Here is a 27,781-nt window from a genome sequence, read left to right as displayed (position 1 = left end):
TCATAGTGTTTTCAGTTTGTGTTCTTTCTTCCAGGCACAGGCGGGATCATGAGCTCAGTGTATGACCTTCATGCCCATTAAAATTTAATGAAAAACAGGATGCTCAGTTATTTCTAAAAATCCTAGCTCTTTCCTCTTTTTTTTTTTTTTTTTGTTCTCTGGGTCTTGTGAAGTTGTTACCTCCCAGCAACATCATGCCTGTCTGCTGTGATCAGCTGTGATCAGCACCATGATATCGCCAGATAATTCTAATCACAGAGGCAAGCAGAGCCCACAGGAAGATGTGGGGCACAGGGATGAGGAGCAGGATCTTGTCTCGAGAGAGAAAGGACCAAAGCAATTTAAAAGAGGCTGTCCCGGGTGCTCTTTTGAGTAATGGAAAAAAGTGAAGCCTGCCAGCTTTGATGGGCTGACTGCTGGGAGGCAGGAGCTGAGGGAGACAGATAGAGGGAGACTGTGAAAAACATCGTATGCACGCAGGAATGTGTCATGGAAAGTAACTTGTAATGACATGTCAGGCTGAGAGATGCCTTTTCACCAGGGCACTTCTAATGGGGCTGCTAACTGGTAAATGAAGGTGCTAATTGGTTTTCCAAGAGCCAGCTGGGAAGCCACGGAGCAGCAAATGTGGCATCGTGGGTGCTTCACATGGTCTCTCACCAGAAGCCATGTGTGTATCTGTCTCCATGAGGGCTGCATATGCCAAATTCTCCCTTGAGTGGATACTTTCTCTTCTCAAACCTGATTAGGGAAGTTTGGCTCCTTCATCCCTGGGTTTTACAGCAGGTTGGATGATGCCTGACATGAACTTTCTGGGTAGACAGAGCAGTCTGGGCTGTGTTTTAATCCTGGTTCCACCTCACCTTTAATTGCATTGAAACCACTGCCCAGCTGAGAACAGACAACTTCTAAGATAAAGACACAGACTTTAAGGAAGGCAAAGAGTCCCTTAGTGATATTTCCTATTTGGAGAGGAGGAGCTGTCACATGGATCACGATCAATTAGCCATGAAGAGAAACATTTCAAGCCCTGAAATAACAGCGGTGTTCTGAACTGGGGAGTAGAGTAGTTCAACACTGCTCTGTATTTAATGACAGTGAATTTATTCTGCACAACTTTCTCCAGAGATTATAAAACAGATGTTCAGCCATAAATATCAGAAACAAACATCCTCAGAAATGAACAAAACAAGTACAATTCTTGAAGGGATAGCTAAAAATAATATAGACTCCATCCAATATGTGCGTTATTTCTGCAGTTCCTTTCTTTCTGGCATTTTAATGGCTGCAGTGACTAGCAAGTAGAGTGACAGAAGGCAGCAACAACATCATGCTTCTGTCTTGGTGTCATGGCTAATAAAGCAGTGTTTGACACTGGGAAATTCAGTCTGAGTAAAAAACCTCTGCCTGCATCACCTTTCTCTTCCTTGCATTTCTGATTCTGAGGATTTATAACATATCCCAACAGTATTTACATGTCAAGATTCTTTAAAGAAGTGCTTTTGTTTTTTGTTTGGTTTTTTTTTTTCCTAAAGCAGATCATTTTGATTATTTGTACATAGGTGCTTTCTGCTATAGCTGCCTGGTAGACACCTGTTTGTAATCCTTCTTCATGCACAGAGAGCGTTTGGCAATTTTCCAGTTTAACTCTACCATACTGTAAGGAGTACACTTAGCATGAGCTCTCACCCTCTTAGTTTCTGAGAAGCTGATTATTTCTGCCTCGCAACCACAACAAAACCAAAATGCTCTATGAAATGCTAAATGATGCTGTGTTCTCCAAGAAAAACCTTATTTTTTGTAAACTGTGAAAAAATGTCAACTTAAAACCCCTTAATTTTACACTTCTACTTGTTATGGATACTAACAACACCATTCAGACTTTGTATTTCTCTGTCTTCTGTGAAAGGTTTTTGTCTCCATCAACAGATCTGTTTTATTATCAAACATGCAGGTAGGTTCATAAATAAGGGGCAAGAGACACTAAAAGAAGATAGTACCATCTTCATGTTGAAGAATTGCTCCCTTTATTACCAGACACACTCAAAAACTCTACTTTCAGCAAGATTAGACTGTATTTTGAGCAAAAGGTGGGAGAGAATATACAGGATTAAATGTTTCCATGAGAGTATATGCCATTCTTCTGAAAGAGGTTTCATGAAGGCAGGTCAGTGAAAAGAGTCTATTGAACTACCATACAAATCCACCCAATACAGAGGGGCAATCAGAGAGTCAATATATCACAGGTACTACACTGATGCCTTTTCCTGGTCTTAAAATCAAGTCAAACACAGTTAGAAGGGGAAAAGGGATTGTACCTTGGTATTTATTTTAAGGATCCTTAGGTGCACATGTCCAGGTGTGGACATGCACATATGCATTGAAATGCACTCCGCCGAGTATGTGCCCCCAAAGATCGGGTATAACATTATAGGTTTTACTAATTAGCATATCTATCAAAGATTCCCCAATGAGAGGCTCAAGTGAGCCCCCCTCCCCAAGGGGGATGGTTCTATCTTAGTTTACAGAATGTGTTCTGGAGAGGACCTTGGGGTCTGGGGTACACTGATCCCTAGCTATGAAGCTTCTAAAATGTTTAGTCTCTTAGCTTGACATACAAGTCCAAGAATGTGGGCAAAAAGCACTAGGAATACAGAAGCTGTAAAAAGGTATAACAGGGGTATAAAAGAAAAGGCAAAAAATCTTCATGGCATCAACACAGCGAGTCAGAAAGCACATATGGCATTAAACAAATCAAATTAACCCTGGGTCTGATTCCAGGAAAGTTGCTGCATCCAATTTTGGAGGTGTTTTCAGTACCATTCCTTCCATACCTGGATACTGCTATGATTTTCTTACTTTTTGAATGGACTCCAAACATTATTTGGAGGCTGCCTGGTTAGCCCTATCACAATCAAGAACTGTAATCTTAATTTCTTGGGTCTTGCAAATCTAAGTGATGCTTCCAGAAAGCACATGAAGTGTGAATATTTTCCAAAAATGTTCTTTTTCATTTATGAAAACGGTATCATTCTTAAAACCCATGTAAGCTGTGAACACTCACGGCTAAAATCTGTACAGGTGGCACATCCAGTGCTTAAAGTGAGCCAGGATATGCTGGCAAAAAAAGGATGGGCCTTGAGACAGGCTTTCCAGCATTTTCCAGAGCAGAAACAGAGCAGGAAAGAGTGCAGGAGGATGCCAAACTTTCCATATTGGTCCTTTGCAATGCTTGTACCCCCACTTCAAAGTTTTCATTTCAACACTAGAAGCACACACTTGGAGGCTTCTTAATCCTTGTAATTCAGTATCGTAGCTAAAACCACTCAGCATTGTGGCCAGCCAAATACACATTTCAGACATACAAAGCCCACCTGTGTGCAAGGCAACATGAACAGATTTTACATTGAAACACAATTAGCTTATAAATACAGAAAGAGGCTAAAGCCATGTGTGTCCCTCTTTGTACCCATGTAAGGGGGTGAGAGCAGGATGGTTCTCACAGGCTCAATTCTCAGGTCTTAGAAGACACAAAATCTTCTCTCCAGGACATTCCTGCTAATTACAGATCCCTGTTAAAACCGGAGCACAAAGCCCCAAATCAGTGCCCCACACTGGGGTCTGCTAAAGTTGCTGTAATGATCCCAAATAAGCTTTGCCTCTTGGCTGCACAGGCAGCAAACTTGTGGGATCTGCAAAAGCCAGGTGTGAAGAGTTAAAGGAGGCACTGTCTGGTCCACAATTCCCAATTAGAGTAATAATGACACTAAAGAAGTCATTTGCTGTGAGCCATGCAGAACATCAGTGGATGACACAGGGGAAAAAAATGAGCAATAGACCCTGTTGTGTTGTAACAGAAGGGACTGAATATTGATACCAGGTTACCCAAGGCTTGGGTGTCACGTGTCCATCAGTCTTTCTTCTAGGACATTTATATGAGGTTATAAGATGCAAAAGAATTTTAGCAATATTTGTAATTTAGATTTGGTGCTGCCATTGATGGGTTTGTATCTCTGTAAGCCTGTACTTTTCCATCTCCCTGTACACACACAAAAACACTATTGTTTTAGAATCTCTGTTTCCTTCATATGTGTTAACCAGTCTTGGCTATGGGCAGAGAAGATAAAAGAATCAAAGATTATAGGGAGAAACAACCTTATATTCAGTGCCATGCTTTGAAGAAGTGGGACCTCCTTAGGCCCAGACCTGTGCTTTCCCCAGGAAAATGAAAAATCTAATACGGTTTGAGGGGATTTGCTAAGAGTTTAAACTGTGTTCTTGAATGAATGAGACAATTTGAGAGAAGTAGAGGTCAGTTCTTGTGGAGAAAATGGGATTGCTAGTGAGGGAAGGAATGATGCAGCTGTCAGCCTCTGAGAGACAGAAGGGGAGAGAAGCACATACTGCCAGGGAAGCAGCAACGTATTTTCTCAGTGTGGTTATTGTAGCCACATAAACGAGGTCTTCACTGAATTAAAACTCCTTTTCAGGAGAGTTGTTAATTTAATTCTTGGTTTTATCTCTTGAAGATTCTACCTGTTCAATTTGAAAGCAACTCTCCTGCCTCCTACTCTGGGTACCCTAGGTTTCTTTGTGTTTTACCCTTCACCATTATTGTTTGATGCTCACTATATATCCTCAGCTCTATTAAAGTTTGCTTTCTATCATTCCCATTCCTGGAGGGTAACACAGGACTGGTATGCCAAACTACAAACAGTTTCTGGTTTTAGATATCTGTCCCCCACTTCCCACACTGCAGCAGCCTGCGGGGGTCTCTGGGGATCTGCTTGGGCAGTCTGGGCTGCTCTCTGTTCCTGCAATGTCCTCTCTACTGTTGCTGCCCAACTTGGCTGGATTAAAGGTAGCACAAGAGTGCTTGCCTGGGCCATTTTACACTTCAATTTGTAATGTAAACAGGCTGTGGGCAACAAAACACCTTCATGGGCCAACCCCTCCTCTTCCCTCCTGCAGGAACCTGTGATCACATCCTCCCATCCACTGGGATCTACTTTCTACAATTCCTTAAAACTGTGGGCACCATTTGCCTCCAGAACTCATCTTGGCACCTCTGATTTTAAAACTTCTCTACAGAGAGTTCAGACTTCTGACTCTTCTTCAGATTGGGTCACTACTTATTTTCACATGCTTTTTCATCATGTTGCTAGAATATTATTATTTTAGCTTCTAAGTCTCTGAAAAGCATCCTTGCAGAGGCAGTCATAATAAAAGGAAATGGTGAAAAATGGACTCATCTTGTCCTTCAATGATCCGGACCACTTTTTCAGAGACAGATTTGCTGTCTCTCTGAAGATCTTTTAAGTGTTGTCAATTAGTGACCTCAGTTCCCCTCCTTGACAAGAATTTCCACTTTCAGAAGATGAGCTGTGTCTCAGTTACTTTTCTTTTCAAAGCTTTCAAGACACTCTTTAGAAAGTATTTTCTTACTCTAATTATGTTAGAGGAATCCTAGAAGATTTTCCTCTTTCCCAAGAGGCTGCTGTAAGTTCCTGATGAAGAATTTTAAATGCTATTATTTTTGATGGACAGAATGGCAGAATTTGAGTGAAAATCAGTTAAGAAAATGAATTAAAACTGTGCTGGTTCATCTGAAGCAATAGGAAGTTGCAGATAAGCAAAGGATGAATCACACTAATAAAAAAATACTTCAATTCCTTAAACTGAAAGAAAAGACTATATTTTTCAGAACTACCTCTCCAAGATCTTATACTGTCAAACAGGGATAAATGTACAAACAAAAGCATGGAAATTTTTCCAGCAAAGTTTCATATCAAATAACAAATAGGGGGTCCTGAAGGTGGCTCTTAGATGAAGATAACAAATTTTCGTATTTCCTGGCCTAGCTATATACTGCAGATTGGCAATCATGAAACTGCTGCTGATGTACACACCTTTTCCTTTGCTTTAAGGGACATATTTTTAATGTAATGTTCTAGAATGCTTTGGAAAATAGATACGATTAAAAACTTGACAATTTATGCAATAAACTCAGTGGAGGTTTTGAAGCTGGAGTGTGAAATAATAAAATATTGATTAATCCCTTGGGGTTTTGCTCTTGTGAAGAAATTGTCTGCAATGGATGTGTATCATAAAAACCCAAAAGCAGACAGATTTGTATGAGAGAGCCTGTAAAAACAGGAGAAGAGCTTGTAAAGAAAATAAATCTCGGGGGTTAATTAAAGATTGTTTAAGGATTTATTAAAGATCATCAAAGTCTTCTGAGGGTGGGAGACACAGACAGAACCTCCTTAGTAGAGCAATTCCAAAATAATATATCAATTAATGCAATAATCCTATAACTGATTTAAGACAAAGGCTGTAATGAACACACACGTGAGGTGAAGTGACCTTAGCAAGAAATGTTGCACAGGTTATCTAAGAAAAAACAGCAGTAAAAGGTAGAACACAGACTGCTTCCCATAGTGAAATAAGAATCCTATTTTATTTCAAATAAACAGTGCAGAAGCTTGAAGGATTGGATACATGAAATGGGTAAAAAAGTGAAAAGATACATAATAAACAAAAGTGACACAGATTTCATCTTTTTTAATTAAAACTTTTTAAGTGAGAAGACAGGGTCAGAAGATCCTGTCAGCAGAGACATCCCCATGATGAGACTGAGCAGCGAAGCCGTACGACGCAGCTGATGGCTTCCCTTTGCGGTGGCTGTGTCACTGTCGTATCCAGGTTCTGTGTAGGGAAGACTGGTATGAATTTAAAACTGCCTGAGACACCTATATTTGAAAAAAAACCTGATGAAATGTGGCATTTATGAAATAGAGGGACAATGTTCTCTTCAGACTGCTTATTATTACTGTTCCCACGCTCAGGGCCTTCTGGAATAATTTTTCTTGTAGTTGTAGGGCTGCTTTTAGTGTTAAGATCAAAGGATACAAACAAGACAAGAAGAGGCCATAGTTTTTATTAGACCAACTGATATTGTTGGAATAAATACAGCACGGCTCAAGCACATGAATCTTTTTTCAGGCCTGAAGTAGAGAAAGTCGTTCTCAAAGGTTACTACAAGTGCTTGCATCACCTGAAATCTGGTGTCATGACAGAAATTTTAAGGGAATTCAAAGTAGTTAGTTAAGAAGGAAAATAACAATTTCAGTAGAAAATGAATGGCTACCAAATATACTTACAGCTGAGAAAAATGGAAACCTGGGTCATTAGAGACACCGTATTAATTGTTTTTGTGTGAATTTTCTTGAAATTTTTTACCTGAATTTTTTTTCCCTAAAGAAAATTGATTTTCTGTCTCACTAATATTTCAGTCTTATTCTTACCCATCGAGGTGAGGGTTTTTTTCCTTTGGTAAAGATGACTCCAGGATTTGAGTGAGGCAAAATATCATTAAATAAGCCTGAATTTCATGAAAGTGATGACCATGGTGCATGTTCTCCCTATTACACTGGGTGAGTAATACCATAATATTTTGGGTTTCCTAAAGATATTTTATAAAAGCCCCCTCCAGTCTTGTCCCAGCTTCATACTGCCTGTAGTCATGGCTTCAGCCATGTATGGCAATGACTTATCATCTCGGTTGGAGCTGGAAAAGGCGAGTAAGGAGCAAGGAGACCTTCAGCAACAAAATGTGAAGATAATGCAAAGACAAGCAGATTTCTGACTGGCATAGTAATCTAGTCCAAATGCTACTCAAAATGTTGTTGTCCCAGTCATCTGTACTGCGATAGATGTAGAAGGAGTAGATGAGGAGGAACTGATTCTGTTTGCTTGGCAAAGGGTTCTAGACCGTGATAGGTTTGCTGGTGTGTGGTTACTAGTATCTTACATGACCAGTTCCATTAGGACTGGATTTTGCTATGGTTTAAAAAAACTGAGTTAAAGAATGTTAATATCAAAAGTATGAGACTCTGCTAGTGGGAATAGTGGGAATAATAAAAAAAAAAGAACCCTCACCAACACTGAGGTTCTTGTGAGTTTTGTGTGTCTGTATGAGCAGGGGATGAGTTCTTATCGATGCATCTGTGTTAGCAATATAGAGCTCTAGGTGAGTTCTTTTTGGTGCAAATTTGGTGTTCATCCCTACTTGGAGTCTGGTTGTTCCCATCTGGACACGATTTCCCTTCTGGTGGAGCCAGGGTTGTATCTGGGATGGGGGAAAGGCACCTCCAAGTGTAACTTCCTACACAGTGCAAGGTGGTGCAGTGGTCAGCTCTGCCTGCACGGGAGCTGTGCACCCAGGACAGGCAACGTGTACAAACTTCACTGTCACTTCAAATGCACTGTGAGCATCTTGTCTTTGAGCAGCACCAAGAGCCCTGCTCCTTCCACCTTTGATTCCCCCCTGTAGATAATGTAGTTTTCTCTGTCCGTAAATTCTGGTACCAGAAGAGATTAGTAAATGGAAGCAAAATTTAGTGAGCCTGATTTTTTCTCTCCTGCCAGTCTGAAGCTGATATATTCAGAGGTTTTAGTATCCTGATTTATTCCACTGTCAATAGAAGGTATATCTTACCTGAATTTATATTTTTAATATCTCCAAAAATGGGATTCTCTTGGTTTTTCCCTCTCATTTTTTTATTCATTTACTCAATGAAAGATTTTAAAAAGTGCCTTTTACCACATAATTCATAAGTCTCAAAAACTAGTCCTGAGGCAGCATTAAACTTAACAGATTTTCTAGTGTCATTGGAGTGATTCCACCAAATACTACAGTTTAACCTACTTATTTTAAATCCCTTTTGGACCGTGTTAATCTCCATTTAGTTCTTGAGTCTCTGTGTTATTTATTTCTAATTTCATTTTTATAATATATGGAATTAAATCATATGATCATCACTTTAAATCAGACATAGCTTGTTTTCAGTATCAGTCAAGGCCATCTCCAAGAACATATTTAAATGCAGAGGGAATTCAGCTATTCATAACATGTTTGCTTCCACAAGCAAATCTTGCCAAGCTGAAGAACTGTGAGTTAAGCCATATGGTTTTCATAAAACATAGTGACTTGAAATTTATTTCCACTTTGCAAAACAAAAGTCAGTGCCAAAGCACTGTGTGTGCAAAATTCAGCATCAGGAAAAAAGCTGAGTATAGGACTACTGCTTGGGTTAACATTTCCGAGGCTCAAGGAGAGTTTTTCAAAGTGCAAGAAAAGAGAAACCAACAGCATAAAAGTTCCAAAAAAGGTTTTCTAACATGACTAGTGAATGTAGGTAATCACTCTTGAGAGTTTAAATGTGAGATGTGCTGAATGATTTCCAAAAAAGCAGGTTTAAAACATTTTGAGATGAACTGCCACTTTTTGAGGGCCCCAAGTAATGGTTTATTTTTCATGTACCTTAACTCAAAGAACCAGAGCAGTAAATGGTCCTTCAGTGAGCCACAAAGCAGCCCAGACAAAGGTGTGAAATGCTGCTTTTAGCATGTGTCCTGGTTTGAGACAAATTTGGAGGAAACATCCAAAATGAACGTCCCTCAGATAGAAGGCAGGTTTCAGCAGCCCCTCCCCCACCTGGTTTGGAAATAAATTTTCTCGGAGGAAAATGAAAAAAACCTATTTATTTAACAAGCAGGGTGCATGCAGGCACCAGAAAAAGAATGAATAATGTTAGATAATAAAACCTCTCACTGTGAAGGAAAACCTGGGTAGATTCAGAGTTCTTTGTAGGTGTGGCTCTGCCCTCTTCGGAGCTGGGCTCGGCGTGGGCCCCTCTGGGCTGTGGTGTGAGCCACCCGGTGATGGTGATCTGGACCAGAGTAGAGCTGAAGCAGTTCCAGGAGAAGAAAATACTATTGTCCCAGGAAAAGTTCTTGCCTCAGCTAACAGGCTAGCTAAAAAGCAAAGAATTGTAACTCTCCGTCTCTCTCCTGACAAAAGGAGCCAAAAGCTGGGCAAAAGCAGGAAAGTTCTTTCCTAGGCTCTGCCGCAGCGAGAATGCAGGGGAGTATATGTGTCCTTGAATACAAAACTGCTCTGAAGAATTTTCCCAGCTTCTCTCCCCGCTCTCCTATACCCCGTTTAAAGGCACAGAAAGGCACAGGATTCATGTGTGGCATCGGGCAGGCGATAGGGGATACAGCATCATAAAGTCACCTCAAGACAGCATGTATTTGTAATGAGTGTGAAAGGAGACAATTTCTGTGTGTGACAGACTTCAAGGCATCCATTGTAATGGGCAGTTAGGAGTCCTGTATCATCCTCTATATTCTGGTGCTGAAACTGGATTTAGAGTTCTCGGTTTCAGTTGTCCAAATTATGAGCCTCTGTAAGACTTCGTATTTGAAATTTACTGCTCTTCAATGTTCTGGCTGATCTGAATATAAAGTACCTAAGCCTAGGAAAGGAAATAAAAATATTTTGGTTTGCCGGTTTAGATTTAAGGCTGTTTTTTTCCAGGCTGCTTTCTGCTGTAGAGTCAGAAACTGAAATCAGTCTCATAAGACCTAAAATATTGATAACCTGTTCTTATTTCGTAAGGAATGATGAAATCCTGCAATCTCTCCTTATTGTTTTGGCCTCTTGCAAGGCTTGGCAATTTTTGCTTTGTTTATAGTAATTGTACCTGCAAAGCACTTACAAATTCTGTTCCCTTTCTATATAACTAACAAAAAAAAGTGTTACATTTCAGATTTCTTAAATAAAATAAGTAAATATCATGTTTATGCTGAAGCTGATTGTAAAAATTGTGTTTCTGGAAGTAGTCTGGGTGTAATGTCCTATGTTTCATAGTGCACTGCCCCCTGTGAGGAGTTGAGGCTATGCCTAATTTTGACTCTGCTGGAGATGAGAAAAGTGTGTCAGAAGAAACATTTACTGATCCAAATAAGACCTTGTGAATTTCATCTGTAAAACAGACTGTCTAATCTAGGTATACTAATGAAAATTAAATTCTAGAAGCACCTTTGACAGTCTCAATGAGAAAATACGATCAAAATGTCTCCTCTAGGAAGGGTTACAGCTTCTGTAAACTGAGCTCCCAACACAGCAGTAAATTTTTGTATTTTTTGTCAGCTCCCTGCATGCAAAATTCAGGTAAGGGTTTAATTATCTAGTGTCTTGTAAGGCAATCAGACGCTATAAGGATGAATACTGTAGAAATGTCACAGGAACATTAATAACTCTCAATGCAAAAGGTATTTTAATTGCGCACAGTAGACCAAACCCAGGCAACCCTGTGGGCAATGAGAACAAACCGTAAGGCCAGAGAGCTGCTTGCCCACCAGATCCCATCCCTTCTCTCACCTTTGAAAAGAAAAATTCTTATGGGCCCCAAAAGGGAAGATAAAAGAAACAGAGCAAATTTATACCAAGCAAATTAGTGTTTCTCAGGCAATTCCTGATTTTCCAGTGCACTGCTGTTTCAGGGGTGTGTGTGGTGAGGAGCTGTGTGGATGGTTCAGTGCAACAGTAGCTTTCATTCCTGTGGTACAGTAAAACTAATATTTTTGTTGCCGATCCATCAGTCAAGTTCAGACACTCTCAGTGCATGAGTGCATCTTTCTGAAGGACTTTACTTTTTTTTTTTTTTTGCAGGTTGTTTAAAGGCTATTTTGAAGGTTTAAGTTGATAGGAGTTGAAATCAAGCCTGAAGTGACTAACGGCAAGAAATGTCAGCAGGAAAACTGCTGAATTGAAAATGAAAATAATCTGTGCTCTCTTCAACGCCTTCCTTGCCAAGCTCATAATTATTAAGAGGAGAATTTAGCCCCAGATCTGGTACTAGGCTGGCGCACAAACAAGGTGTTTAACTAAGAATTAGAGTTGGTATTGGGTAAATGTTACCTGAGTGTTTAGTCACCTAAAACTTTCTTCAAGTTTTACACTTTCAGTATTGAAAAGTGTAAATATGAACTATTTAGCTGTTTCACAGCAACATAAACTCCCTTGGCAATATTTTGTATTTGATAGCTTTGACTTTTACACTTTAAAGCTTCTTATACTTTGAGCAAAGATTTCTGATGTTGTCACAAAATAAGAGGTAATTTTTTTTAATACCTACAGAGAATGTTTCCTGTTAGCACATTTTAGGAACTACAATTCAATGATAGTATTCTGTTAAATTTTATGGTTTTCACTCTTACCCCTAAATTTAGCTTGCAGTTTAATTGTTTTCAGATATATATATTTTTTTTAAATACCAAGCACTGATATACATCTTTTGAGCTGACTATACAGATTTCTGATAGCACATTTAGAACACAGGACATTACCAGTCTCCTGCTGTTGGTCAAACTGACACTATGAAGTATTTTGTAGGGTGCACAAATCACACACAGGCATCATATTCCACTTGACTGTAACTAGTATGCTTCTTCGGACCTGCATGTTGTAAAATTGCAAATACAAAGCCGGTATTTCCATTTGTAGAGCAGCCTGAACTGGAATTGGAGGGCTGACCTCAATGTCATTTTGCATTCTTCCTCTCCTGAATAGATGAGAAGTTATTTTTTCCTTTGCTGTCTCAATAATTTATTACAAAAAGGAAGCTGAACTGCAACTTGATGCCACCTTGTTAGAAGATTTCTGCTCCTAATAAAAACTGGCTTCCTTCCAGTATGCATTAGCTATGTGTAGATTACATTTGAGAGTAAACTTCAAACTACAGTTTTCTGCTGCTTCACAGGAAGGAGCCATCTCTCTACAAAATATTTCATTACCTGCAAAATTATGTCCTCAGATCACTAAATTAATCTGGAGACTTTAAAGTGGCCTGCAATGCAAAGCAAACTGTTGGGGCCCTCCCCCCACCATGTAGTCCTGGGAGAGGGGCCCTGGGGGAACAGACACGGGGTTTCCCTGCCCCTGGTCATCCTCGTTCCCCACTGGTTGTTTTGTGTTCCCCTGCGTGGGCAAGGACCCTCGGGTCCCGTGATTGAGCAGTTCCTCGGCAGAGCCCCGGCCATGCGGCTGGAGAAATAAACATCTCTGAAACATCTAGCAAGAATCAGTCCATATGTATTTCTTTCCACGGCCTCATTGTCTGATACACGCGTTGCAGTATCCCGACTGTAACAAATGGTGGGGAAGTGCTGGCAAGACACCGATCCCTAAGGACAGAAAATTCGTGAGTAAAAACCACTCTAGATCTCTCTCTTCTTGCCCTGGTTTGGATATTCTCTCTGGATTATGGAGGAACCGTGGAAGACTCTTAGCTCTCAGAGCTGCATATGGACATTTATCTTAAACTTGAAAAGATTCTTGAACAACGATTTGTAAATTTTAGCTTAATTCAAGCTCAAAAAGAACTGAAACACTTCCTGGCATGGTTGTTTAAGAACTTTTTCTATGTTTCTTGGGATTTAATTCTTACCAAAGACTTTTGGAAGACCGTTTGGACGCAGTTAATGTTTGAGTCAAAATATATGCCGATGGAAGAATATTTTTGTGAATATTATTTAATTACCGAGACTGTTGAGCAATGTCAGCTGTGTCTTGGCGAAGGGAAGCCTGGCGCAGGGACCTTGCGGCCCAGGCCACGTGCACCGAGCCCTCTGCAAGCAGCAGCGAGGCAGTTCCCGCGCGCAGGCGGAGCCACGCGAGCTGCAGTGTGTGCAGCAGAGCGAGGCACGGTGGGAGTGAGGCGACCCGGCGGTGCCTGCATGGCCGCGTGCAGCGCGTGGTGGAGCGAGCCCCGGGAACGCCCGACCGAGAGGGGCGGCGTGCGGGTGGTGGCTGGCGGCGGTGGCAGCAGAGCGGAGCCGCACCCAGACGAAACGTGCGGCCGTGATGTGGGCGCGGCGCCTGGCAGTGGCAGTGCAGCTGAGAGCAGAGGCGGCGGCACGCAGGGAGCTGAGCAGCGCAGCCCGCACGGCCCCGAATGCAACCCTGGGAAGAGTGCGCAGGCATGAGCAGCCCCGACAATTCCAATATAGGAGCAAGTGAAAGTGAAAGAGAAAGCAAAAATGCAGCGAGACAGAAAACAGCAGCCACTTGGAAAAAGGAAAAAATCACCATAGCTAAGGTTTTAGGAATAGTAAAATGGTATAATGTTAAACAAAATTATGGTTTTATAACGAGATGTGACAACCAGCAAGACATATTCGTTCATAGAACTGCTATTAAAAAGAATAACCCTGAAAAACACATCCCAAGCTTGGGAGATGGAGAGGTGGTAGTAGAGTTCAAAATTGTGCAAGGTAGAAAAGGGTTACAAGCAGCAGAGGTCACTGGGCCTGATGGTGTTCCTGTAAAAGGCAGTATATATGCTAAAAATCGTAGTCATGTTAGACAATATCTCCATTATTAGCCCCCCTCTACAGTCTCCCTTTCCTAATCCCAGCTTTCCCTTTTACCCTATATCCTATCACCCCCAGTGTATTCCCAGTCCATTTTTTCACCCATGGTTTCCCTCACAAAACCATGCCTTTGCCAATTGTTTTCCCAAAAATCCCTTTCCAATGCCGAGTGGGGGATTGTTGCAGCGGGGATTACTGCAACAAGCATATATCAAACCAGGAGTCCCGTGGAAACGAAGTATATATGGACAGATTCGTGGTAGATGTTTCAGAGATGTTTATTTCTCCAGCCGCATGGCCGGGGCTCTGCTCAGGAACTCTGCAGTCACAGGACCCCAGGGTCCTTGCCCGCGCAGGGAACACAAACCAACCAATGGGAACGAGGCTGAGCAGGGGCAGGGAAACCCCGTGTCTCCCCCCAGGGCCCCTCTCCCAGGGCTCCATGGCAGGGGAGGAGACCCCAACAGGGGATGAAGAGGGGGAGGGAAGAATTTAACTATTGTTGTTTAGAGTTCCAACAGGTACAAATGGAAGAAACCCTCTCCTGCCTCAGTTTCCCCACAAAGCATTCTCGGAGAGTCCTGTCTCCCTTCTGTCAGCCTTAAGATGTTCCAGAGAATCTGTTTGGACATTTAAAGAGTCAGGAGGGTGGCTTGTTTTGTTTTGAAGCTGTCCTTGTTTTCTCATGTTTATCCAGTTGTTTTGAATGTTAAGTTTTAAATCTCTTGTTAAAAATAAACGGGTGAAATGTTTGGGCCCTCCCCCCCTGCCATGTGGTCCTGGGAGAGGGGCCCTGAGGGGAGACACGGGGTTTCCCTGCCCCTGCTCAGCCTCGTTCCCACTGGTTGTTCTGTGTTCCCCTGCGCGGGCAAGGACCCTCGGGTCCCGTGATTGCAGCAGTTCCTCGGCAGAGCCCCGGCCATGCGGCTGGAGAAATAAACATCTCTCTGAAACATCTATCAAGAGTCGGTCCATAGATATTTCTTTCCACGGCCTCATTGTCTGATACATCGTGTTGCAGTATCCGCACTGTAACAGCAAACAATAGCAAAGATGCTGGTATGTCACTCGCAGTGACGCTGGAAAGATCAACTGCTATTCATGCATTTCTGGAGATAAACTTCCTCCTCTTTTTACAGCCAGGTGAGCTCAGAGGAAATGGGTGAGCTCAGAGGAGATGATTGTTCCTCTGAGGACATGTCTGACACTTGTATTAGCAGGGAAAGAGAAAAGCAGATACAAGAGGGGCCTTTTGCCCATTTTTTGCCCATTCTAGAGGCTTCTGCCAGCTGAGCAGAAGGGGTGCTCTTCACACAAGCTGTTAGGTGAACGGGGGCCAAGCCAGAAGGAGCCAATGCTCAGGGTTTTGGCTGGAGTCCCTTGAAAAAGGTCTTTCAACAGGGGAAGCATCCGACTGTTGCTCTTTGGCATACATCAGCCATGGTTCTGTTGTTCTGAAACTCTCACTGCTCCTGCTACCACATTAATAAAGAAAACACCACACTGTATGCTGGCTTGTGTGGGTTCCACATGATGGCAAGCACCAGTGGTGCAAGGATCCAATTTTGTTAAAATCATGAAGAGATGAAGCTTCAGTGACAATACACTGGTAAATGAGTTTATGCATCCACCTCCCAATGGGACCTGTGACTGGCTGTTTAATTTGCTGGCCAATATTAACTGTAGAGGACAAGAGATCTACAAGACATGAGATTCCTAAAAATTATGTAAAGATCAGCCTTTGCCAAGGAAAGCATACCTATGCTTATGCTGAAGAGAACACTGCTGAATGTTTTCATCCCCCATTAGACAGAGAAACACCTAACTTTATCTTCCACATCCAAATCCATGTAAAATTAACCTCCACACTGTTTACAGAACACCTAAGCAAAATTTATGTTTTTAAATCAATCCCAGTAAATTTTGACCTTCCAGATGGTACAGAAATATTAGGAATACTGGGATTGTCCTATATTTTCACACATCTTTCGAGTCTGTGTCTATTTACCTAGCCCCAAACGGTGTGGGTCTCTGTGTGTGACAGCCTGTGGTGTGCAGGAGTTTCTGTGCAGTGCAGAGCAGGCTCCTTGGTGCAAATCAGTGAGCACCCACATGTTGATGGAAGCACTCTGCTGCTGCACTGACTGGTGATTCAGCTGCACAGTTTGCTTCATCCTTTATGCATCTCCTGTCAATGTGAATCTTTTGCAGCACTGAGGACTTCTAATCCCCTTATTTGTGATTCAGCCTTGGTATGAAGACAAACATTCCAAGCCCCTAAGAACTAAGTGTGATAAAAGCCTAAATACTGTGAAACAAGAAAACATTATCAAGCGGGTTGGTTTTATTTTTTTAAAGGAATCACTCTCTGTATAATCCTTATGCGTGGTGTTCTTCATGTGGCATGGAAAGAAAAGAATTCAGTATTCATTCAGGTCACTTCAAACACAGTTCTTCTCCCCTGTATGTAATGATTATTTTTCATTCTACCCTGTACAGTTTTGCATCTGCTTCTGGTACCGGACAACCAGTCTAGACTGGCCAAATTAATCCTGGCAGAGGTTAAGCTTGAAGGAATTATTTGCTTGCCTCAAAGAGAGATAATGAAAACAACTTCAAGAAGTACTTGTTACCTGCCACTCCTCCACCGGATAAGAGATATTAGAAATGTTGTAAATGTAAAACAAGTTCCTCCCTTCATGAGGAGGAGAATTAATGAAGCTTGGTGTCCTAAACACTTAGGTGATAAATCCTTTTCCCTGCTGTAAGACTCTCTTCACTACATAAACACCCAACACTTAATAACCTGATGGTCCAGTGCTTTTCACACTTCGACGTCCCCTTTCTGTGTCCTAAACCTGCCCTCACTACTCCCAGCTCCAAGCCATCCTCAGCTCTACTCTCTGTTCCCTGTTGTCGTGCTGTGCACTTGCCAGTTTGCAGTTTTGCAGTGCCTGCCCAGTATCCACCTGCCTGGTGTCCAGCCGTCTGCATCCCTTCAGCTGTGGGGTAGTCACACAGGGCAGGCAAGGGATGAGGTCCTTCTGCCTTCCTTTGCACAAACCTTCACAGAATCACAGAATAAGCTGAGTTGGAAGGCACCCACAAGGACCATCAAGTCCAGTTCCTGGGCCTGTACTGGACCATCCCCAAGACTCACACCATGTGCCTGACACAACTTCATGCCATTCCCCCAGGTCCTGTCACTGTCATCAGAGAGAAGAGATCACAGCCTGTTCCTCGTGCTCCCCTCACCAGGAAGTTTTAACTTCAAGGAGGTCTCCCCTCAGTCTCTTCTCCAGGCTGAACAGACCAAGTGCCCTCAGCTCCTCCTCATACAGCTTCCCCTCAAGGCCCTTCACCATCCTTTTTGCCCTCCTTTGGATGCTCTCTAATGGCTTAATGTCTTTCCTATATTGCAGTGCCCAAAACTGCCCGCAGGACTCAGAGCAGAGCAGCAGTGCAGAGCAGAGCAGGACAACCCCCTCCCTGGCCCAGCTGGCAATGCTGTGCCTGATGGGCTATAACAGTTTGGAGAATGCCACCATCACACACAGAGAAAATGAGAATCTTTTACACTGCTCAGGAGAGATACAAATGTTGGGGTGTGCTCATTAAAGGAGTGGGTTCCCCAAGACTTCAGGAGCCAAGAAGAGAGACAGGAGTCAGTGTGTTTCCATGTTTCCTGACTGAATGCCAGAGCTGCCTGCAGGACTGATTGGGATGGGGACCTGCATGCCTCAATGTACGTGGGGATGGGAGCGGAGGTGAGAGTGAAGTGCCTCTCTCTTACCCTTCTCCCACATCCCACGGGTAATTTGCATCTCAATAGGAGTTTGCTGAAACTGTGTATAATCTGAACTTGCTGCATGTTGAGGTATAGAGACAGATCTTTTTTACATAAGAAGGAGGCTTAGCCTCATCCATTTCATGTGGCTACATCAATTTACTCCAGCCAAAGATCTAATCTGCTCCTTTCAGTTGTGACTGTTTAAAATTAAGAACTTTTAAATTTTCATGTTGTGTAAATGAAAGAATTATAGTGAAGCAATCTCACAGTCAAAACACTTTTTATTAAATTTATTCTGCCAGAAAACACCTCGTTCAGAAAATGGAGGTATATGGTATTCAAAATATTTGAAGAAATAGCTATTCCAGTGTTGTTTGCAGAAAAGCCTCTTGCAGATCCAGGGCAATTTTGATTAGAGAACCACAACATTTAATGATACTCATCAAAGAGTTATTTTTTTAATCCACTCTGGGAACTACAGGGGACTTTTTATACTTCCATGTGAAAGCCATTCTCTCTCTACTACAAATTTATTTAATTGCAGTTCACACTACAAGCTGTTTTGTCCTGCTGTTTTTGTTCTGCTTTGGTGCCTGGCATTCTCGTTTATATTTACAGACCTCTGGGATAGCTAGATCTATAGGAAAAATCTGTTCCTATGTGTATTTGGATCTAAACCACTGCTCATAGTCCTCTCTAGTCTATTGAATAGGTTAAAAGAACTTCAAAAGGTGCCCAAACAAAGCAAGTTTGGATAATCTACATCTGTACAACTTTCGACAGGATTTGCACTTCAGTGACCTTTGTTTTGGAATTCAAAATTATTTTAATATTTCTAAACCACTAGGAAAAATTCATCACAGTCATTAGTATAAATCCTATGAATATTCTTTAGAAGAACTTCTGATCAGCAAGCCTGGTCTCTTCATTGTTCAGTACTTCTCTCGTAGAGGTGTCCTATGCAAATCTTAGCAGTGATGAGTCAATGTTTTCTTCTAAATTGTTCATTAACTTGAAAAATGGAGACGAAATCCAGTCCATTAAAGAGCTTACAAGTACTGCCCACTTGATTTTCTCTTTGTCGTTGTGTTTTAAAATAAATGCATTAGCAGGTGTGCAATTTATTTAATATGTCTCCTTCCTAGAGAAAACAATTATTTTTTCAGGAATACCACTGACATTTAGTTGAATTATTTTATTAGATGCAGCAAATATTAGTGTTTCAGTAAAGTGCATAACATCCTACAAAAGCTGATTTAAATTATCAACGAAAACATTGAAGCAAATCATATTAGACTGGCTGATAAGTATAGTATAACCACAAAGAATTTAATTAGAATTTCAGCATTTGATAGTTAACTACCAGGATGTGAGTAGCTGATGATCTAATTTGACTTTGTATTACCTTGAAAATTCTTTATCTGCAGACAGCACTTTCCCAAAATAATCACTGTATTGTTAAACAAGTTTCTTGCTTTGTATTCAAGGTAGAGAAGTGCACTGAGTTCTGCTAAGATACATGAACATAAATAGTACTGCAAGTTACAGAGAAAATCAGATTTTCCACAGATAAACAAACATACATATTTTATATATAAATGTACAAGAAAAAGACCTGTTTATTGGATTAAATGTTGGTCTGAATCTTTCTGAATATAGTTTGTGTCTTAAAGGGCAGCTGCACAAGAGATACCACAGATCAGCTTTTCCCTGTGTCATTCCTTTTTTATAAATAATGTGACCAAGTGTGGTTGAAAGTGATTTCATGGTAAAAAAATAAAAACTACAGAAAAGTGCAAAAGTGCAAAGTGGTCTATACTGACACAGCTGTATCCATGCAGTGGTTCATTCCACTGCACAGATACACAGGTTATACTTGTTTCAAGTTATAAAGCTGAAAAAGCTGAAAACTCTTCTAATTTACTCATATGCAGAAGCTTCAGTAGAGTTATTATTATTACAGGGTCAAACCTTAATGTAAGAAACCACATGGTGATTTGAAGAAGCTTTTAATTGAAATTTTTGTGAGCCAGGTTTAATCATGGATTTCCTTATGTCTGAAACCTGTAACATCCTGGAATGGAAGGACGAAATACAGCTGATTTTACACTCTGGTTCTGTAAGAACCATTCTATCTTTGGATCTGAAAGCCAGGAAGTATATGCAAACATCAGTAGTCTCTGTTTTTTTGATATTACTCCTGTAGTATAAAAATAATGCCTCCCAAAACCTTCTGATTCTACTCCGTTGCTAAAAGCCTACTCAATTTATTTAACATTTTTAACTGCAAAACAACCTATTTATGCAGTTCTGGAAGTAGCAAAGAGTGCTTTGCTAGAAAAAGGCTAAAATCTACCATTATTCATGTCAGAGTCCCTCATGGTGCAGTTTAGTTTAAATTGATGGGACAATGAGAGGAAGGAAGATGCTGCCTTTAACAAGAGAAAGAGTATTTGTACACTGTTTTTTTTTGAACAGGCAATGCCCACCTTTCTCACAAAAACTGAGTCTATGTCTACAAATAGCTTCTGTAAAAGGAATGGGACCTCTGGGATTACTTTCAGGAGTGTACACCTGTGCAATGCAATAAAAATTATGGCAGATTTCAATTAGAGTGAAAAATGCTTCCAACAGTTTGGAGTACATGACGTACTAACTAGTAAAAGTTTGCCTTGGTATGTGACCCTTGCTAAAGCTGGACTTCAGCTGAGTGAGGATTGTACTGAACAGTTTTAATGGACAGCTTTAAGAAGCTTTTGATGAAAGATGGATATGAACATAGGGAGTTAATACTATTGTGCATGTTACAGGATAGAAGAATAATTCTCTGCCAAAATAGGGCCATTCATGGGGATTCTTTTTTATGAAACAGAATAAACAAAAACAAAATGACAAATCATGAATCTGGGCCACTGCATTTTTTTCTTCCAGGATGTTTGTTATTTGTTATTTTGCCTTGTTTACTCCCCGTTTTATATACTAATCCTGTCTCAAATCAAGCAATACCTTTGATCTTGTGCTATGTACACAAAGCTTCCATCTTGTTGGAGGACTACATATTATTAAAATAACAACAAACTCAGTAGCCACACACACTATCTGATATTGCAGCCATTCTGTACTGCCATTATTGGCTAGAAAATGTTGGATAAAGTGATTCTGAAAGAATTATATCATATGATGAGTTCAAGAGCAGAAACTCAAGGGTCTGTGTGGATAACCATGCTGGCTCCAGATGGACTGCAGACAGAGGTATATTTTGTCATAGGTTCAGGTTATGCTGTCTCCATGCAAGATGATCTAGGATACTGGGATATGTTCTTACAAATGTTTGAGGTCCTGATTAATCTAGCACCAAAAGATTCTCTTCACACAAGTAAATATTGCTTTTTAGTAGAGCTGGCATTTGAAGTGTTTCCTAGAGGTACATGACTTTTATTTCCTCTTGAGGTTTGAGTATAAATTTATGTTATTTTACTGTCTCTTGTTTGTGATGGCAATTCCTACAGTTACACAATGGATTGCATTTTATTCAAGTATTTTCCATTCTTGCAAGTGAAATAAAACACGATATACAGAACGTAAGACAAATAGATGTAATTTAGAGGAATTTGACTTTTTTTCCATCTTACTTAGTCAACACAATATAAGGCAAATCACATAAGGCAAAACACATTAGAGAGGAAAAGGCAGGAGGGTTTGCCTTCAGATTGGTTGTGTCAAAGAGTGTATCTGGACTGCCTGATAGGTTTTTGATTAAGGAGGACTACAATATATTATTCTCTGGCTCAGAGGGGACAATTTGCAGAAAGAACCAGTAATCTTTGCCTTCTCTGTCACTTACCTGGCACACTTCACAAGTTTAACAGTCTGAAATTGTATTGTTTAAAGAATAGGGGAGAGGGTTGTTTAGCTTGTGGTAGCTGGAGTTTCAATACACAACTGTACGTATCTGTACAAAATAACTGTCTGCAATCACTGTTGTCCATGTCCTTGTCTCTAGGCTGTTCAAGCCTCTATAGTCTGTTATGGGAAAATGCCTCAGCAACATCCTTCCCAGAATGAAAACCAGCTTAGCACACATTTTAAGATGCTTGTTTACACACATTGAACATGACTGCCTGGTCCCTTTACACTTCAAGGCTCTTGCCCATAACAGATATCACATTGTGAGGTGAGGATCTGAGCCAGTGAGTTGGTACCTCTTTGGAGGTGAATGAAGACCTCAGAAGCACAGGGAGTGAGTATTAGGAGTGCATGAGGGGCTGATGTACTTGGGGATGTCTTCAGTTAGTTTAAGTACATAATAAATGTCTTAACTGGCCTGGTAGGAGTTCCAGCTACTCCTGTACTCTATTTCCAAAAATGGCATTAGGTGATATTGTTTAAGGAGACTATCAGAGCCTGCCCTTTATAGACAGACCAAGACTTCCATGCTTCTCCCAGCACTCAGGATCAGGAAAGTTAAAAGGTTGCATCTTTATTCATTCCCTTAAGCATTAGACTGTGAATTTGCCTAATACCTCTAGGAGCTGTTGATAACAACCCTTACCAACCCTCATCTTGCAACATGCTCCAGAAGTTCCTTATCTACTCTGTATACAACACTTTATGTGCTTTAAGTTGACATCCATCCAACTTTATTTGATGTTCCCTTACTCTACTTCTCAGAGAGTTGATACATCAATCACTTTATCAATTGGTTGGTAAATCAATCACTTTCAGGGTTTAGTAAATCTCAGCAATATCTGCTTCATCCTTTTCCTCTGAAATGGGAAATCCCAGACTTCTTAGTTGTTCCTTGTACAGTTCCCTGTACAAGGTTGATTCTACATTTCTTTGACCATTTTGCTTGCTCTCCTATGTGCTTGTTTTATCATCACTAGTTCAACTTGTGGTAGGATAACCAAAAACACAGGTATTACTCATAATGTCATTACACCAAGTCTTCATCTCAATACCACTCTTGGTGATACCCAACAGTTTTGGGGCATTTATCTACTGCTGCAGAGTGACACCATGGTTTGAGATAGCTGCCAGTGAAGATACCATAATACTTCTCCTAAACTGCCGTTTGTCAGTTAAAAACAGTGTAATCCTGGCATAATTTTGATTACTTTTTTCTAAGCAATTTACCTTAATCTAGACTGAAGTTCACTTGAAACTTTTTCTCACTCACTCACTCACTCACTCACTTTTGTGAGGTCCTTCTGGACTTGCTACAAGGACAAATCTTGCTACTCAGAAGAGCTTTGTACCTCCTCTAAGTTGGAAGATTTCACTGTTCACCCCTTTCTACAGTGAATGCGCTTGTGGTGACACACATCTCTTCTTTTCCCTGGTATCAGGGCATATGAATGTGTTTCTTTCCCAGCTCAATTTTTGGGCTACACATTAGAGTGGGCCAGCATCTAAGGCTGCACACAAGGTGTGTAACTGCTGGGGTTGCCCTCCTTCTCCATTAGCCCACAGAGCAGATGCAAGTGCAACTGGCTCAGCTGGAGCTGAGGATCCATAAAGATGCAGCATCCCTGATTCAGAAGTTACTTATGCAAGAGCAGGAAGAAGCTGATCATGTTGGCAAAGGAGCATGAGGAGATAATGGGGACCCCAGACACACCTTATCTTGTAGAGTGTCTCCATTCCAGAGTAATTTTTTTTCAACAATGGAAAGTTGGGGACTTTTTTTTCCTCACCCCAATAAATAGGAAAAGTCAGATCCTGTGTGCACTGTAGAACAAAACATACTCTTTGGAACCTTGCCTTCAAGGTGGTTTGACTTCATTCACTGGCTGTAGAGATTTCTTCTCCCATTTTGATAATTTACTAGGTCACATAAGCCAATTATTTGGGATGAAATTAAGTTATCAGGAAAGGAGAATGTACCTTTGAAGGAACATGATCTGATTTATAGGGTTTTCCTAGGGGAGAGGGGGGAATTGTTTTCCATTCATTCTGTTCATTCTTTCCTGAAACTCTGGATTCCTGCTTCCTTTTAATTCCAAGAACAGGACATGTAAATTTATTTCTCAGTAAATCAGTGAAGGGCTACCAGGTTTGTTGGCAGCATGAAAGATTGATGGTGTGGGACAAGCAGAAGGGAGGAAAAAGGAAACTTTCTTGATTCCAAACAAAACCTATTTTAAATCAATTGTGTGAGGAACTGGAAAGATTCAAAAGAAATGTAAAACCAAAAAGCAAGGAGATATTTACTGTATCAATACAGTTAAAGGAGATTTCTCCTGGTGCTGGTCTGTAGGGAAGTTGCATCTCTCCTGCTCTCACTATTCATCCCCTCCAAACAAGACTGGTTGTGCTCTGCAATGATTGGAGTGTGACTCACCTCACTGCATGTTTTGAAATGAGCCCTTTATGCCACCCTGATTCCTTAGTGCTCAGAAAACCTAGACACAATTCAGGCAATTTTTAACATCAAACAAAGATCAGAGCAGCAGGAAGAAAGAGAGTAGTGCTAGGACTGACTTTGTCAAGCAATAGGGAGGGGTCAGGATTGGAATCAAAGTCAAAGCATTTACCATTGTGCAAGAGTGTGCTCATTACAGATGTTACAGAGCTCAAAAACAAATGTGATGTTACCTTATTTTTAGTTATTTATCTGTCAAAACACAATGAGATACAGTTAGACAAGAGTTACAAAGAGTAAAGTAAAAATTGGGCATTTTATGCATGTAAGCTAAAAGTCATTAGATAACACTCCAGCTTTACAAACTTGTTTTGTACATACTTACTTGTAAGTTAGATATTTTCCACCTCTTGCTAATTCTGGGCTAGTAAAAATACAATAAATTAAACATATTGCAAGATTTTGTGGTATAGGGTCTGGTAATGCAAGCCATAATTTGACATTGAACACCTGATATTAGATTTTCAAATCTGTATGTTGAACAGTGTGTTACTTGTGGTATATTTTATAAAAAGAAGGCAAATGGAATTAACTGTCATTGAAGGCAAAGTAAATTAACTGTCATTATGAACAAGAACAAAGAATTAATATTTTGCCGTGAGAAGAGAAAGACTATGGTCCTTCCCACTTACCTCTATACACATAACTGATACACCCACACCATCAGGCTGATGATCTCTTTAGGTTCCCTTCACAAATCAAGGTACTTTGAAGGGTCAGTTTAGGTGTGAGGTGGGCTGCATCAATCTCCAGTAGTGACTAAGATCCTAATTTAGGCCTAATTCATCTGGGCTTTGGCAAAGAGAAGTACTTGTGAGAGCACAAAAAACCCCCATTGCTTTGAGTTCCTAAGTAGATCATGAAAATCATAATGATAATACACATTGTGCTGTCAAAGAAAAATGAGACATTAATCAAGTTAAGTGATAGACTGAAAAATACCTCTCTTTTGAAACAAATTGTGAAAAATAGGAGTTTCAGAGCTTATGAAGCTGGAAAAAGATTTAGGGATGTGATGATCCTAATAGCAGCACAGAAAGTTATGTTATTAAGAAGTGCATCTGACATGAAAATAAGGCAGTCTATCTTGAACAGAAAAATATTCATATGAGGGACAGAAATCTTCAAAGATAGAAGTGCAACTCATTCCCTGCACAGTCATAAGTTTGACATCGTGGAGGGTAAGGCAGAGCCCTCAATCGGAGTCAGAGATCTGCTTCATTCGCTGAGTAGCTGGTTGAATAAGGCCCTGGACATAACTGCAGGATGTGGATTTCTGTAGTCTGTCTTGAAAGGGACAGAAAGAAAGCAGATCAGTCTGTCCCAAAGCTACAGGCATGGTGTACCACTGTAATTATTAACTTGTATCTTCAATAAATTTTCCTGGTTGCTGTGAGTTACCACCTGTCAGTTGGCAATTTTACCAGCCAGGGAATAGAAACAGAGCCCCAAGCTTCAATTCTTTTGGCATTTTCTTCTTTCAGGTCTTGCTTTTGTTATCCACTGGATGACCATAAACAGCTGACAACACTCAAATGGCCCTGCTGGCAGTTCTGTGGCTTTTTAGCATAAAGAAGAAAACACTCTATTCTCTGTTTCTCCCATTCCTGGTGTGTGACCAGGCAGGTTCCATTAATTCTGGTCATGTTGCAGCTCCCACCTTTGCCCAGTTGCCTCGCTGAGTCTGCAAGCTCCCTGCTTTATCCAAGGAAGTATAGTTAATGGCCCTATTTCCCATAGACTTTGATGAATGTTTGATAAGAACGTCTCTAACCCAAATCCTCTCGCAGGTGGATCATGCTTCCAGCTCATAATGCAAAAGCCAAGGTGACAAAATCTACAGAAAGTGTTCCCCTTGCACAAAAACTTCTGTGTGCTTTCTGTCACAACCTTTTGCCTGTTTTTTTGCTGCCTTTTTGGCCGATTTTCTCTTTTAATTGTACTTTACTGAGTTTCAGCTCAGCCTCTGACCTTACGATTTGCTTCACTGTTTCACTTGACACTTAAGTGATATGCAGCTTGTTGTTACTGCCCTGTTCATTTCCATACTCTATAAGCAATCATTGCATCTCTTTGAAAACATTGTCCAGCTGCTCAGAGGTTCATTTCAGATCACTTGAAATTTTTCCTTGTTTTTTTCTGGCTGCTTAGTGTTATCTGTCCCAGTTCTTTCTATCACACAGAAAAATTTGACTTGGGCAAATTTTGCTCAGATGTCTGGGAACGTGAACTGAAAGTAAGTGGAGATAAGGGGCTGCCCCCACTGGTAGCGAGACCTGGACCTCTGAATGTCTCTGAAGGAGAAACACAAAAGTGTTAGCAAAATACCAGTATCAGAACCTTAACTCAATATGTCGTCCTGCTACAGAAAGGATTGGAAATTCTCACTGTAAATGTAAGTATGGATCATTCTCTATTCCCTTCTACACCATTCCCACACTGATCTACCAAAAAAATAAAGGACCCAGAAGATAACACTTCTCTGCCTTAGGACTGCAGTTTGCTCAGTGATTACATAGATTATGCAAATAAATCTTTGTGTGCAACTGTCTCCATGCAACCCTCCATTACCCTGAAACAATTGTGTTCACCAGGAAATTTACAATTAGCTGTAATTTCAGGAAGCATCTTAAATTTTCAAAGTGAGAGTGAGAACCAGCTGTAATTCCTGGATGCAGTTGCAAATATTCAGCCTCTTTACCTGGGTAACAGCTTCCAATAAAAACCACTAACAGTTCTCCAATTTAGGCATTTCTTAAAATACTTTGAATTCCATTACAATTTTTTCAAGAATCATAATTCATAGTATGAGGAAAAAATGGAGATTAGTTTTTTAAATGCCTGGTGTAAATAAAACTCAGCTCTTTAAGCACAGACCAGTCTCTGTAAAAACACACAGCATAAAAATATCAAATAAAAGAGAAAATGGAAGGACTGAGGCAAGCCTGTTGTCTGTAATATATGTAGTTTAATTTTGTAAACTGGTATTTTCCTAAACCATACCTTCTCATAACTTCTGTGATGTCTTTCATTGGAAATTGACTTTCTATTCCACATTTCAGGGTGCTATCTGGGATCAGAAATATTGTGCTGTGAGCCAAGGGAAACCACCTATTTGGGTGTTCGTGCAATCAAACTACAGTCACCTGAACCAGCCTCTGCATCTCAGTCCTTGAGGGCTCTTTCACCCTTCAGATGTTCAGACAGACCAAGAAACTCCTCTGTTATAGAATCAGAGAATCATGAAGTTGGAAAAGACGTCTAAGATCATGAAGTCCAACCATTAATGAAGCATCACCACTTTCACCACTAAACTCCAAGTTATTATGTTGTAGAGATCCAGC

Source organism: Corvus cornix, chromosome 4 (assembly GCF_000738735.6).
Source record: "Corvus cornix cornix isolate S_Up_H32 chromosome 4, ASM73873v5, whole genome shotgun sequence".
In the NCBI taxonomy this organism is placed as follows: Eukaryota; Metazoa; Chordata; class Aves; order Passeriformes; family Corvidae; genus Corvus; species Corvus cornix.
Note: the sequence above shows the minus strand (reverse complement) of the source record.